Genomic DNA, 14,583 nt, shown 5'->3' on the forward strand with positions numbered 1-14,583 from the left:
ATATATATCAGGCATTAGAAGAGTTCCTGGGGGATATCGATACGAATGTAGCATGATCCTGACCCAAGGAACTTACAGTCCTGCTGGGAGACAGGTCTGTAAATAAGAACTTGCGACAGAGCCAGACAGGAGCGTGTTGCACCATTGCTGGGGGTGGCGGCGGTCACGGGGAGTTGGGTTGAAATAAGAGCCTACATGCTAGTAGTCACAGATGTGGACAGCTCTGACTCCCACACTTAGGAGTCTAGGAGTTTCTAGGGTCTTCTATCAGGATATGAAACTCTCTTGGTTGCCACACGCCTTCCTCTGTCTGGTCTTGGTCATGGGTCAGTTCTCCCGATCCTGTAGCGTGCAGATAGGAGGGCTCGCCCACGGCACCCTGCGCTGCTGGTCCTGGCTGAAGGCACTGATGTCTACTATATCTCCCACTCCTGTGCCGGGAGGCACATGACCGGGCCCAGCCCACCACCCGAGCCTCCATGACTGTTCTCCACTCAAGTCTGCTCCAACGATATCCTCAAGTGGGCCTGAGTCATCTTCATCCAGACTTGTACTCTATATGGTCCGCTATGCTTCAGTGTTGTAATGTGTAATGTGTGACAAGCTGCAGTGGCATTCAGGCTGCCCTAGTTCCTATCACGCCTGTGAGAACTGCAAACGAACACCCGCTTCTGCTCGGTGCAAGTATGCATGGCCTAGTCAGTAGAGAAAGTAAATTTTAGGATTCTTCCCCCTCCTCCTGAGGAATAACTCAGGCGGTATGCAAGTCCTGAAGTTCTTTGGCAGGGGTGGGGAGGGCTCGTTTAGTGCCTAGTGATGAAAAGAGGCATGTCACCTGTAGCTATTCTGTCCTTGAAATGTGACTTGTGCCCAGAAGGATTTATCATGAAGCTGTTGACCTTAAGCTACAGGGTCCCTGACTTGCCTGGGGCTCTTCTAAGGCTCTCTGAGAAGGTCCTTAGAATGTGTTCAAATGGTCATATGTTTATATTATAAAATCTGCAAAAGTAAGACACTTAAACAGCAAGTTAGGACGGCCAGTTCTTTCCACTCTAACTTCCTCTTTGTTTCTATTTTCCTTATGCTGGTGCTGGGAGTAGCGCTGGGTGTCTTTTGTACTTGCTTTAATGGAGTTTAAGTTGGAGAGATATTTAGTTTGGCTTAAATGGGAGATATTTATGTGGTTTCGAGACAATTTCACATAGAGCTGAGTTATGAATAGCCATGCTGATGCGGGGACTTCCAGGATACTCACTGAGCCCACAGGGCTGAGTTTCCCGGTGTCAAGACATAAATGTGCAGAGTCAGAGGACACAGGGAAGTTTGCACCAGCACTGGGAGCACATGGGGAGCAGAGGGGGAGCAACGTTTGAAAAGTGTGGGGCCAGAACCCAGTCTGTGGGCAGTCCTTCTAGTATCGCGGTACAAAGCTGTACGTGGAGGATTTGTTGCTCAACGGTGCCTATTCAGAGTGCAGTTCTCCCCGGTTAGGAATGACCTCAGTAATGCAGAACGCACAGTTATAAGGTCACCATGCTAATTTTTTAGTTTTTGATAGAAATTGCATGAAATGGAATTTGTAGGACTTTCTGTGTTTATTGACACAAACCTGTAACAATACTACAGATAATGAATATATCTGTCACAACTCCGATATGAAAGAAAGACCACAGAGATCTCCCCAAACTTGACAACAACCCAAATATTTATGTGACATTATCAAGAACAACTTGTGAAGCCAAAAGAAACTTTTCCAAACTTCTCAACAATAAAAAATAAATTTTAACCAAACATGCTAGAGGAAAGTCTCTATAAATAGAGTATTTATATTCTGTTTATTAAAAATGATACTATAAAATAGGTAGTTAATAAATGTATGGAAAAAGTATGATAGAGTTGTTTTAAGCAGCTAATTAATGGAAAATCTTAATTTTCTGGACTTCACGCGATGTGTGTGTTATTTGCCAGTTTTTAAAAATTTATTTATTGTCTTGTGTTCTTTTCTCATTCTAAATGTTAACATTCACACTTCATTTTACATTTGTAATCCTACATTCTTTTCCTTAAAGAGGACACCTCCAATTATACAAGCTTTGGGGTCCCACACATCCTGAATCCACTCCTGCTCTCTCTTCTTCAATCCACCCACATCTGCCCAGAATTTCTGTCAGTTTCTCTTCTACTTTTCCATGCCGAGGACCTGCCCTGAGACGAGAGCAGCCTGGCTTCTCACCTGTTCCCTTTTCAACCTATTGACCAGGGCAGATAGTTTACGCCAGGCCTCCTTTGGAGCTGCTCTCTGGAAGCTCGAAGGCTGACCGGACCGAGCTCTGACCGGGAGAGGCCACTGGACAGGAAGTCACTCCCCATTCGCTCTTTAACGGGGAGGGGACAGAGGGCAGGTGTGGCGATAAAGGGGAAGACGATGGCTGTGGGTTCTCGGACCATAAAGAAGCCTGTTACAGCAGCAGTTAGCCTGGGTTTGGAAACAAGGGCGATAACACTTCCTTCCTGCCTTTAAACCATTCCAGGCATTGATGACAAAGAAATATTGATGATTCAGTCTCTTGGCAACCGGGAATGCCAGCAGTTGGTTCCAAGTGACATTTTCAGAAATAACAGGGAAGAGAATTGCTCAGTGAGTTTTCCAAGTCTATGGTGTCATCAAAATCTTTCACGCACCAAAGGGTAATACTCAACTGTGGAAAGACCCTTCAAACCCTGAGAATCGGCAGAGCGGTGCCGGATGAACCTCCGCAGGCTGAGGTGAGGGGAAGGAGGAGAAGACACCAAGAAGCCCAGTCCCTGCATGTGACATAATTTCCCCTGCGATTCCTGCCACACTTCCGGATGCCCATTTGCAAGGAATCGAGGCCTGTGGGGACCATCAGGAAGGGAGAAGAAAACACAAAAAGGATACAGCCCTGCCTCACAAAAACTCAACAAGTCCCCACTCCCAAAATGCTGCTGGCTTGTCTATGAAGTTAGGGAAGCAGAGACAGAAACTAGTGTCACAAGTTGGACAGTGGAGGAGCTTCACATGCACAACAGGTGCTGCCCCATTTTTACTTTTTCCCAGTAGTATCTTTAAGTCTGGAAAACAGAAAGCTTCGAGGTCACGATGGATGTGAAGCGGCTCAGAAAGCTCAGAATCCTGTGACGTATGAGAAATTGTGGGCAAGTTGTGGACGCTCACAAGAGTGGCTTCAGGACCCATGGAATCATGTGCTCCGCCCCACAGTGGGTGGTAGGCTTTGCGGATTGGGGCATGTGAACAATGTGGGGTGAGAAAGGGCTATGTGTGTAAATAAACAAACGATGCTTATGTACATATAAAAATCTTTTTTTCCCTACTCCCAAGGATTCCTCAGATGCCTCAGAGGAAGAGGAACTTCAAGGAGATGCTAAAGCCCTGCAGTTTCTCACATGAGCAGTTGCACAGTTGTGCCAGAAAATGTCAAGGCTGCTATTCAGAGAAGTGATAAGGAGCCTATCTTTGGAAACAGAGCCCCGGGTATGGATCTGAGCTCAGTCACTCACCGCCTCTGTGGACTTTACCTCCTGAATTGCAATTTCCTCATCTGTAGAATGGACATGAGAATCCTTTTCTCCACAAACTCACAAGGTGTGAGGAGTAAGTAAGATTAGTACACGTAGGACTTGACGAATTGCAAACACTGCATAAGTAGCACATCTCATGCACTCATTTGTACCTATAAGTTCCTAAAGCCTTGGCAACAAATAAAGTATTACAAAATATATGTGTATTTTTATATATGAGCATTTTCACCGGTAGTACTTGGTTCATGACTTCGGTCTATTTATGTATTGTGTATGAGGGGACATGCTGGCAGGGGTCCTTCCTACAATCCCATCCCACTGCTGCCCCCATAAGTGGTTAAATGGCTGGCACCAGGAGCCACTGTGAAGGGCCAAGGCCATGCTGTCAAACCTTGAGAAATTACTTTTTCAACAAATGTCAGCTTTGGAATTCTCTTTGTAAAAGCTCATCCCAGGCTTCCTTGGAATTCTTAAATAGCTCAGCAAGCATTTGTGATCTCATATAAGCAAGGAAACCACTGGCATAGGAAGGGGTAAGCTACCTTTTATGCACACACACTCACGAAACAGTCATTGCTCTCACCACTTTAAGTATTTTGGGGGCCAAGCTACCTAGTCAAATGCTACAAAAAAGGCTTTTTCTGGAATCCACCTCCAGCGAGGGATTAGCACCAATTCTGAGAGATTCCATTTGTCTTGTTTGCAGTCCTTGTGAAATTTCAGAACACTGTGTTCCCTTTCCTGTAACTGCACAACAGCAGCACTGCCACGGAGTACTGGACAGGCTTCCTGCTCTCTGCTGGAGTTTCCTTCTGCCTGGCATTCCTTGCAAACAGCTCTGGAATCTCCAGGTGTCTGGTACAGAGAAAGGAGCCTGGGCTTTAGAGAAATCCAGACAAACCTGGGCTCATGTTCTTTTGCTGTCATTTGCTATGTGTTTACTTCATCTCTTGGTTTGGTTTTGCTTTTTTTCTGTAAAATGAAAATAATATTGTTATAGTCTTTGTAGAATCACTGTGAAGATTGTATAAGACAATGTGTATAAAGCATTCAGCACGGTACCTGGCAATAATAAGTACCCCAGTAAATGAAGTCATTACTTAATAATGGCAGTAAGGCAACATGCAATGTGCTTTCCTTTGTTGTGATCTCCAACACCAAAATGCTTTGCTTTAAGTTTTCAGAGACATACACAAAAACGTTTCACTGGAGAAGGTGCTGCTGTGTGATATAGATTCTTGGTTGTAGTAACTATATTTTAAAATGTTCTGTGGCTCAGCATAAAGGCTGTCTTAGTGACCAGTTGGCTACTCTCTGAATCAACGCTGCCTTTATACCATCTCTGGAGAAAGATGAGGGACACCCCACCGGATTACTGACTGTGAAGAAACAGATATGTGAGATAAAGGGGAAGTGGGCCTTGTGCTGATGATGACATGAACACTTACAAGAATCCAAAACACCTGCTGTGTTTCTGCATCTTACCCCGGCATGGCTGAAGAAGGGTGGGTGTGGCCACTGATTATATGTTGTTGATATGCACAGTTACATGCAATGAACACTTTTCAATGACTATATTTTCTTCAAAATTCTTACACATGAAGGTTCAAGGTGAATGTATTATGCTGGCCCTGAGCACTCTGAGAATCCTTACTTGGGTGAGTCTTGCCAAGGAAGGATGAATGGGTTGGTGTTTGCCTTGTGTGTGCTAAGCATATACTCCAGGGGGCTGGTGGTACTCATCATGGGGCATGGGGGAAGGAGAGCAGATTTTACAGTTACATTGGGCCTGGACTCGAGTCTCAGCTGGGCCACTCCTCATTTACCTTAATGAGCTACTTAACATTGCTAAGATACCACATTTTAAAATGAAAACAATAATGTCTACCTTGCAGAGCTATTGTTACTATTATAGATCTAAAAATTGTACTGTACTTTGCACAGCGCCTGGCATAATGGGATAACAATATATGGTAGTTTATATTGCCATTACTTAAAAATAATCTAGAGTCACATAGCAGAAGGGTGATGGGGCCGCAGAGCGGGACAATTCATTACATAAATGAACAGGTCTCTGAACAAACCTGCTTCCCCTCAGCACTGAATCCAGATGTTATGTCCCAGAAGAGAAAGGACAGCTAGAATTTATTACTAAGTGAAGTCCCGGCCAGGGCCTAGCCTCGGTGCACAGCAAATCTGGATACCTGGTGCTGGCTTCCCAAAGTTGCTCTGGGGCACTGTACATGCTAATGTGACCATTCAGGACCAGAGGAACACGCCTCTCTTTCATGAGGTCCTCCCTAATGTGTAGGCCCCCTTGGGTGAATGAGCAAGGGAAACAGGAAGGGTCATGACACTATTGTGCTGTGAGTGTGAGCTGGATCAGCATAGCCTCATCTGCCTTTGCCATGTCCCCACAGGAAGGACCATCTCCAAGCTCCGTGGCACTGCTGCAAACTAATGGAGTATTGACCAAGACTGCAAAGCATGAGCTCGTGGGTCTGCTGGGACTGGCTGGAGCGAGGATCCTCTGTGGGGTGATCCCACAGGCTTGGGGATGGGTAGAATCCACAGTGTAAACATGTGGGCAACGGGTTGGTTGTTCGCCAGAGAACTCTGTCCCCCTTCCGTGTTGCTGGGAAGTGGCTGTTCAGCCAGGGATCACATTTTCCAGAAACATTTGCCTCTACTTTGAGCCATGTGACCTGGTTCTGGCTATTGGAGGGAAGGCAGAAGTGGTGCATGACACTTCCGGGCCTGGCCCATAAACACATCCTGGTAACGCTCTGCTCTCACTGTCCTGTCTTTTGGCTAGGTGGCTGTGCTAAGGGATGGCATACTCTCTGTCAGCCGGGAGTGCCATAGGATTGCGTGGAGCTTCCCTTTTCTTCGCCTTGTGCCAGCGGGGCACTGCATGAGTGGGAAATGAAGTCCAGCTGTGCTTTGCCATTGCGGTATGGGGGTTTACCTGTGATTGCAGCTATATTACCTTAAGACAAGATGATTCGTGATGGACTTTTCCCAGGATATCAGCCCAGGTATGCTGGAGATTTGGCTATATAGTGACCAGATAATGAGGGTGTCTGGTAGGTGATCACACTAAGTAAGACCGAGGTGCCTTAAGGCCACATTCAGTACATGTTTACACCTTTCAGGGCCAGAAGAAGAAAGCCTGATATTTAACACTTAAGTCTGGAGCCTTGAAGGCCGAGTGGATTTATAATGCAAAATAAGCCCCAGCCAATATAGAAAGAAACATCCATATACTATAAAATTTTAAAGGTTCTTCCTTGGAATGTCTTTATCCAAATAAACATTTTGGGAGTTATCTGCTCAGTAATTATTAATATTTCTTGCTGAATTAATTTAATTGGGAAAGAATCATGAAGGACTTTTTATTCCCATCCTAGTTTGTGCAAAATAGCTTAGATGTCCCAAGCAAAGAAAAAAAATAATCCTACTATTAATCATTGGGATTCCGAAATGTCTTAAATAACATCTACAGACTGCCTCACTGGCCAGATAATATTACAAAATCGACTGTTCTGTTTTTCTGTTTCAACCCCTCCCCCATCAGGAGGGGCCCCTGGATAAGGACGGCCCTTTCCCTTCGGTAGCTTTGCTGTCGTTTCCTTTATCAGCCTGCCCCACAGACTTCTTGGGCTGGGATGTTTGCCAACTTCCTCACATTTTAGCCACATAAGGCAAAACTCGCCGGAAGCGTGCACTTCCCTTCTCTTCCCCGCTACAATGCCTTTACGCAGTCTCCAGGAAGTGCTGTCCGGGGTCCAAGGCGCAGTGTGCGCGCATGCGCATGTGCGTGTGTCACCTACAGTGTGGCGGGGAAAAGGCTTCTACTAGAAGCAAGGGAAAGACCTCTCTGCAGGACCGCCTGCAGACCCCTGCCTGCCGGATACGCCTCTTTGCTGCCTTCCTCCTGCAGAGGCCTCCCTGCCCTCCCCTGGGGCGGCTCCCCCTGAGGACACCCTGTGGGTTGAAGGCCTCGCCTGTGGTGTCCAGGCGCCCAAATGCTGCTACTCCTAGAAAAATTTTTTTTTTCTTGCTTCAGATAAAATAACATTCTTAGAATTGATCCTTGTCAGGTTCCTTCTCATTCATCACGTTGTCCGAGACTCTGGAGAAGCCACTGATTGTCCTCTAATGGCCTTGGGAGTTAGTTTCTCTGCTAACGTAGTGGCTATAACCACATCCTTGATTCAGGAGAACTTCCCACACAATAAATTCAGGGAAAGTATGTACACTGCTCATACCTGGTGCCCTAGTTACTTTTGCTGCATAAGAAGTTACCCCAAAATTTAGTGGCTCAAGACAATCATCTGATTTGTGCTCATGGAGCCTGTGTATTTGGACTTTAGATGGCAAGAGTGGCTGGTTGATTTAAAAAAATATTTTTGTAGAGACGGGGGTCTCATTATGTTTCTCAGGCTGGTCTCGAACTCCTGGGATAGAGGGATCCTCCTGCTTCAGCTTCCCAAAGTGCTAGGAGCCATCATACCCGGGCATTATTTGGGTCACTTTAAATAAGGTAAACACTCTTTTGCCCTTCTGGTATGTTTAGGCATAATTGCACTTTGCTCTTTTCTGGGTTTTCACTATCATACCATTCCATCCTTGCACACTGCATTGTGACCCCGCGCTATGACTCTGGTTTTCCCATGACTTTCTTCAAAATTGAGAGGGAAGGAGCCCACATTTACTCTCTTCCTCCCCAGTGCCTTCTCCATCCATTCCAGCTGTCTCTTTGCTCTGTAGATCACATTCGACCCAGTATCGCTTTATTTATGTATTTATTTTTTAATCAGAGAGGGAGGAAGAAAGAGGAAGAGAAGAGGGATGGAGGAGGAGGAAGAAGAGGAGGAGGAAGAGGAGGAGGAAGAAGAGGAGGAGGAGGAAGAGGAAGAAGAAGAGCTATTTTATCTTTAACTGTTTGGGTTATTCATGTGGGTAATTCAGAGCCTATGCCTTGGATGCTGACTAGTCATCTGGAACATTTTGCAAGGTGAATTTATCGAAAATTGGGGCAATACTGAATCATCTTTGTATCCCAGTGACTAGCACAAAGGTAAGATACCATGGTTGCCCCAACACAACCCATACCTGGAAACACACTTCTGTGTTATTCAGATCAAGAGTCAGGAAATAAAATCAATTAAAAAATACCTTCTGAATATCTGAAGTGGGCAACTGCTGTGGGAAACAGAAAAACAAAGAGGCAGTCCTCTCCCCTTCGCCGAGCCAGCATCCAATCTATTGGGGGTGCCATGGCATGAACACTTGGAAAGGTAAATGGCAACAGGATAGTAGGCAGAATGATGACTCCCCTGGAATGTCCATGTCCTAATGATGGAAACCTGTGAATGTTACTATATATGACAAAAGGGATTTTGAAGATGTGGTTAAGGTAAAGATCTGAGCTGGGGAGATGAGCCTAGATTATCCACGTGGGCTCAATGTAATCACAGGCGTCCTTACAGGTGAAAAAGGTAGGCAAGAGAGTCAGACTTGTGCAATGTGAAAAAAACTTGGCCGCCCATTGTTGTCTTTGGAAGAAGGATGGGGCCAAGGAGCCAAGGAATGGACGCAGTCTGGAAGCTGGGAAGGGCAGGAAGGAACACAGCCTTGCCTGAACCTTGATTTTGGTCCAGCATGACCTGCTGGGGCTTCCAATCTTCAGACTGACTGTAAGATGACATATCTGTGTTGCTTTAAGCCACGAAGCTCGTGGTAACTTGTGGTGGTTAGGAAATTAATACATTAGCATTAGGAAACTAATACAAACAGCAAAGTTAACACATTAACCGCCATGAGAGTTATATTTATTTAACTCACTCTAGTTTTGACCCCAGGACCACAAGAAGCATATGTAAAATCTTACTTGTTTATTTATTTATTTATTTATTTATTTTTTTGAGACAGAGTCTCACTTTGTTGCCCAGGCTAGAGTGAGTGCCATGGCGTCAGCCTAGCTCACAGCAACCTCAAATTCCTGGGCTCAAGTGATCCTCCTGCCTCAGCCTCCCGAGTAGCTGGGACTACAGGCATGCACCACCATGCCCGGCTAATTTTTGTATATATTTTTAGTTGGCCAATTAATTTCTTTCCATTTATAGTAGAGACGGGGTCTCGCTCTTGCTCAGGCTGGTTTCGAACTCCTTACATCGAGCAATCCGCCCGCCTCGGCCTCCCAGAGTGCTAGGATTACAGGCGTGAGCCACCGCGCCCGGCCAAAATCTTACTTGTTGATGTTCCTATTGTTACAATTAATATTGACAATTTAATTCTAAAAACATGTAGGTCTTCACTTACAACTTCCCAGGCATAGTACAAAATCCAACTTCTTAAAGTTATAAAACCAGCTCTTACTTGCACTAAAGGAAAATACACCTGTGGGCTATTCAGATTTTTTTTTCTAAAGGTTTTCATATAGGGCTAAAACTTACTATTTAATTCTGAAAACCTACTGCTCATTGCTTCAAAATATTAATCTGCTTGGAGAAGTTGATAAAGAGCAGGCTGTAATTGGCAGAAGTGGGGAGGGCTGTGAGTTCACTCAAGGGTGGGGGCAGGTAGGGAGGTCTCCTGCTGGTGGTGGCCTGAGCTGAGCCTGGAGAATGAGTCGGCTGGTGGAGCCTGCGGGAAGACAATACAGAAGCACTGTCTACTGTGGGGCGTCCCTGGTGCACACATTTGGCCCTGGCACATCTGTTGGTGCAGCATGCTGGCCATAGGTGGAGGTCCTCCCACGGTGCCACTGTGGGGTGGTGGCCATAGGCGGCAGTCCTCCCACAGTGCCACTGTGGGGTGGTGGCCATAGGCGGCAGTCCTCCCACGGTGCCACTGTGGGGTGGTGGCCATAGGCGGCAGTCCTCCCACGGTGCCACTGTGGGGTGGTGGCCATAGGCGGCAGTCCTCCCATGGTGCCGGTGCAAGGTGGTGGCCACAGGTGGCAGTCCTCCCACGGTGCTGGGCTGTGAGAAGCTCCTCTCCAGGAGGCAGTGGCACCCCTGGGCTCTCACCTATGTAGACCACAGCTTCTACAAGTGGCCTGCAAGCTGCCTTGCCCCTGTCATTTCCCCTTGAAAGCAGTGTCCTGGGCCTTTGCAGGGTTGGTGCTGTTGGAGGAAATAAAAATACAGAAGGACAGGTTCGAGAGAACATGTACTTTCTCCACTTTTTTAGCCAACGTCCTCCAAATGACTTTAAGGCTTCTGCCCATCACAGAGCTTTCGAGAGAAAAGGCTCAGCGACACAGTGACTGTAGGGCGGGCGGGCCTGCAGTGCACTCCTTGACGCTGGGCCCTCCCTACATGAATGCCTGAGATGGATTTCTACTGCTCTCAACCTTGGAGCCACTCCCAACCATCTCTTTTCCTTGCTCTCTTCCTCTCTCCTCCCCTCCTCTCCCTCTGTTTTCCTCCCCTGTTTCTCTCAGACCCTCCTGGCTGGAAGGAGGCGTGTGTGTGCGCGCTGCAGGGGCAGCTGCGAAGCCTGAGCGTGGCCCCCGAGCCCCTCCCCGCCCTGCACGTGGGAAGGCGCAGTGCGTGTGCCCCCGCCCTTGCCCTCAGCTGCACCTGTTCTGCTCACACTCTTCCTCCTGGACTCGGGCTGGCCTCAGGCCTTGTTCCAGAAGGCTGCACACGCATCACAGCATGCTCCACGGTCCCCTGCTGCCGGCTGCTCGCTCGGAGTGAGCCTTGCCCGCATGCAGGCCTAGAGCAGCAAGTCCTCAAGAGGGTTCAAAGGAGAGCGGCAAAGACAACCGGGGAAGCTAAAGCCACACAGCCTGGGATAAGAAGGTGGGTGCAAGGGGCCTTGTCCGCGGGGCTCTTCCTCAGTGCATGAAGCCCCTTTGCTTGTGCACAGCAAGGAAGATGTCATCAGCATTTACTGAGACCTCCCCGAAAGGGTCGAGCTGCAGGAAAGGGAGCTATAAAGGAAATAGAGGCTGCTGCTGGCTCTGTCACAACCACAGAAGGTTCAGAGAGAGATGTGGGAATGGGCTACGCACATGCAACTTTGTCACTCACTCATTCAAGCAGTAATAATGAAAAATGAGTCACGTGCCATGGGTTAGTAAATGCTGATCAGATTGAATATGCAAGCGAAGTGGATTGAAATTACACATGACCATGACGGAGCTCTATCAAGGACAACTGTGAGCCCTTTGGGAGGCTTTCAGACGAGGAGCCATTAAACGTGGTTGAAATGGGGGCTTGTTAAAGGCAAGCGCAGTAAAGAATGTGGAGGTGACTTTCTCTGGGCACCTGCTCAGCCCTGCTTGCAGGTGGGAGCATTTGCTTACACGGGGTTCACACCCGGCCTGTTTCCAAGGTGTCACTCTGTGAGCTGGGGTGGTGACAGCGATGCTGGCCTTTGTGTGCTGAAGGAGTGGCATGAAGCGCAGTGGACTTTGACCTTCAATTAACACCACAATCTCCCCAATCCACTGGACTCTGATCATCCTCCAGATCGGCAACCGTATCAGGCAGTGTTTTTCCATGTGCCATGTGCTCAAGGACAACGCTCCAGAAACAAGCTCGGAAGCTGACACAACACACGAGAGCGGCGGTGGGGGCAGTGGAGAGAAACGGAAAGGGCTTAGATGGTTTTTAGAAATCGCTGCCACGAGGCGAGGTTGTCTGTGCAACTATGCAACTCCTAACGCCGAGGGAGGGAGGACTCTGTGAAACCAGGAGAGGAAGAATTTCAGTCAGCAAATAAGGACACAATTCACTTCAGCCAGGGGGGTGGGTGGCGAGACGGCTGGGAAGTGACCGAGTCTACGAATAGGCGTAGAGTAATGATTTTTGACGCATTACTTATCTGGTGTCCAGTTTCGTTTTGTTTGTATGCAGTGATTACTGGCAGTCTATGTTCAGAAAAACAGTTTACAAAACACAGGACTACAAATAGAGGTTGCCCAGTAGACTCAAATGATCAGGGATTAGAGTGGACACTGCCCAGTCCTGGTGCCAGAAGATTCTGCCATTGGCCTCACCTGACCGCTAGGTCCCAGAGCCTGGTCACCAGGGGAAAGGCTTTGGGGAGGCATCGAGGCCAGTAGGAGAATTATAAAAGGAGTCTGTCATCAGTATGAGTCCTGGCTACTACCAGAAGGTGATCGAAAAAATGAAAGTAAATGTGCATAGCAGAAGTTGGAACAGATTTTTTAACTGAAGGGTAGTCTGAAGAAGTTCATCCATTTCAAGGTGTGAAAATGCACTTTCTCTCTGTGGAAGGACATTAAATCTTCCTCCTGGCTCCTCTGGGTTCTGAGTAGGACCGGACCACACCCTGGCACCTCATCAGCGGAGGCAGGCCCCAGAGTGGGAGGACTTTGCTTTGTTAATTTTGAAGAAGAGCTGAGACTTTGATGACATTTCTTTGACCCAATGGCAAGCTCTTTTGTCTACCATTAGTGCCCAGGAGGACAAGTGGAACTTGAGGCGATCCAAGGACACTGTCCTGAAGCTTGGGGAGTTTATCACTAGGCAAAGGGACCCAGCAGGAGCCTTTAGGAGTGTGGGTGTGGGACTCAAACCTGTCACAGGCAGGGTTTTTCTCAACAGAGGGTGGCCCTGCTTGCTTCGCTGGGGCATCCGTCCCAGGAAGATTCCAGCTCAAAGAAGTTGGTCTGAGGTGCCTGAATACCCCTGTGACTGTTAGCGACATTAGGCAAAGCTCAGTGTGGGACACTGTGGGACTTCAGATTATTAAGATTTAAATGCTGGCCAAAAGCTGATGTGTGAATTTTATTTTTAAGTTGTGGCTTCCTTCCTCTATGTTGTGGCCAATGCATAGGCTGCACAAGGTGGAGCTGGTATCACTGTGCGAGAGATGTTTCCCCAGGTTTCTGGGTGTGTTCTTGAGTTAACAGAAATCTGACCCCACTGAGAAGTAACACAGGCTCTTGGGCCCAGAGCCAGTGTGGCGGGCACTGGCCACCACCCGATCCCATTTGGAGCCAAAGACTTCAGAACATGGAAGAAGGTATTCTGCAGCAGCACTTGCTGTTTGAAAGCTGAAAGAGGAACTGAAGACAGGAAAGCAACATTTTGAAAATGGCTGTAGTGTTCACTGAGAGTTGCAAAGTAATCTGTCTTTAAGAATCTCCTAAGACATCACTAGGGGTATGTTTCAAACTCTTGCTGGATGATCTGTACAGACCTGCTGGAAAATGGAGCAATCCCACTAGCCCCATTGTTGCTTTGCTGATCACCAGCTGAAAATGTGGTGGACATCAAATACCAAAAACAGCACCAAATTCCTCTCTAAAAGGAAATGCCTTCATGTTAGCTGCTTCCCAGTAATGGTTTTTCACAAAATGAAATGAATATCTATAGATGATTTTCACCTAGCATGAAAAACTTGGCTAGAATAGCTTATTTTATGACCTTAGCTATTTTGACTCTCTCTCTTTCCTTCCCTCTCCTTGTCTCTTTTTCTCCTTCTCTCTCTTTCCTTCCCTCCCTCCCTCTCTCTTTCTCTGTCAATCTCTCCCCATCCCATTTCTGAGCTGTTTGGCTTACCTGTGTAATGCTCTGACCACTGCACTCTTCACAGAACTAGGTTAGGAGGACAAAGGGTTGAGATAGAAGGAATTTTTGTCCAGCAATTTCACAATAGTATGTGATATCCTTTCTTGTCTTCTTTTCTTCTTCGGAGGAGCAGGGTGTGTTGTGGGGTTAGGATATGACTACAAGCTGTAGGCAGGAAATTCTGTCTCGTGACACCAAATTTAAAAAAAAAAAGAGATGTTAGGAAACGGTAATATATTTCTAGTCTACTTCTTTTATTTTGTTTGATTCCATTGACTTAAAAATAATTTAATACATTTAGGGGATACAAGTGTTTTTTGTTACATGGATAAATTGTATAATGCTGAAACCAGGGCTTTTAGTGTATCCATCACCAGAACAGTGTACATTGTACCTGTAGATTTTCATCATACACCCCCTTTCTTAGTTTTCAATGTCCATTACACTGCTTTATGACCATATA

The 14,583-nt window shown here is 46.9% G+C and overlaps 1 long non-coding RNA gene across 3 annotated transcripts; it reads left to right on the forward strand.

The window, feature by feature from the left end:
* The first annotated feature begins 801 nt into the window (after nucleotides 1-801).
* Nucleotides 802-8,750, forward strand: LOC142876373 (uncharacterized). Of its 3 annotated transcripts, XR_012923270.1 has the most exons (4): nucleotides 802-3,051; nucleotides 3,362-6,599; nucleotides 8,007-8,107; nucleotides 8,385-8,750. It is a non-coding gene; the product is annotated as an uncharacterized LOC142876373 (long non-coding RNA). The 3 variants fall into 3 exon arrangements; XR_012923269.1 differs by having other exon boundaries at nucleotides 802-6,599; XR_012923271.1 differs by lacking the exon at nucleotides 8,007-8,107 and having other exon boundaries at nucleotides 802-6,599.
* Nucleotides 8,751-14,583: the final 5,833 nt, after the last annotated feature.

The sequence above is a fragment of the Microcebus murinus genome, chromosome 15, assembly GCF_040939455.1.
Source record: "Microcebus murinus isolate Inina chromosome 15, M.murinus_Inina_mat1.0, whole genome shotgun sequence".
NCBI classification, from domain to species: Eukaryota; Metazoa; Chordata; class Mammalia; order Primates; family Cheirogaleidae; genus Microcebus; species Microcebus murinus.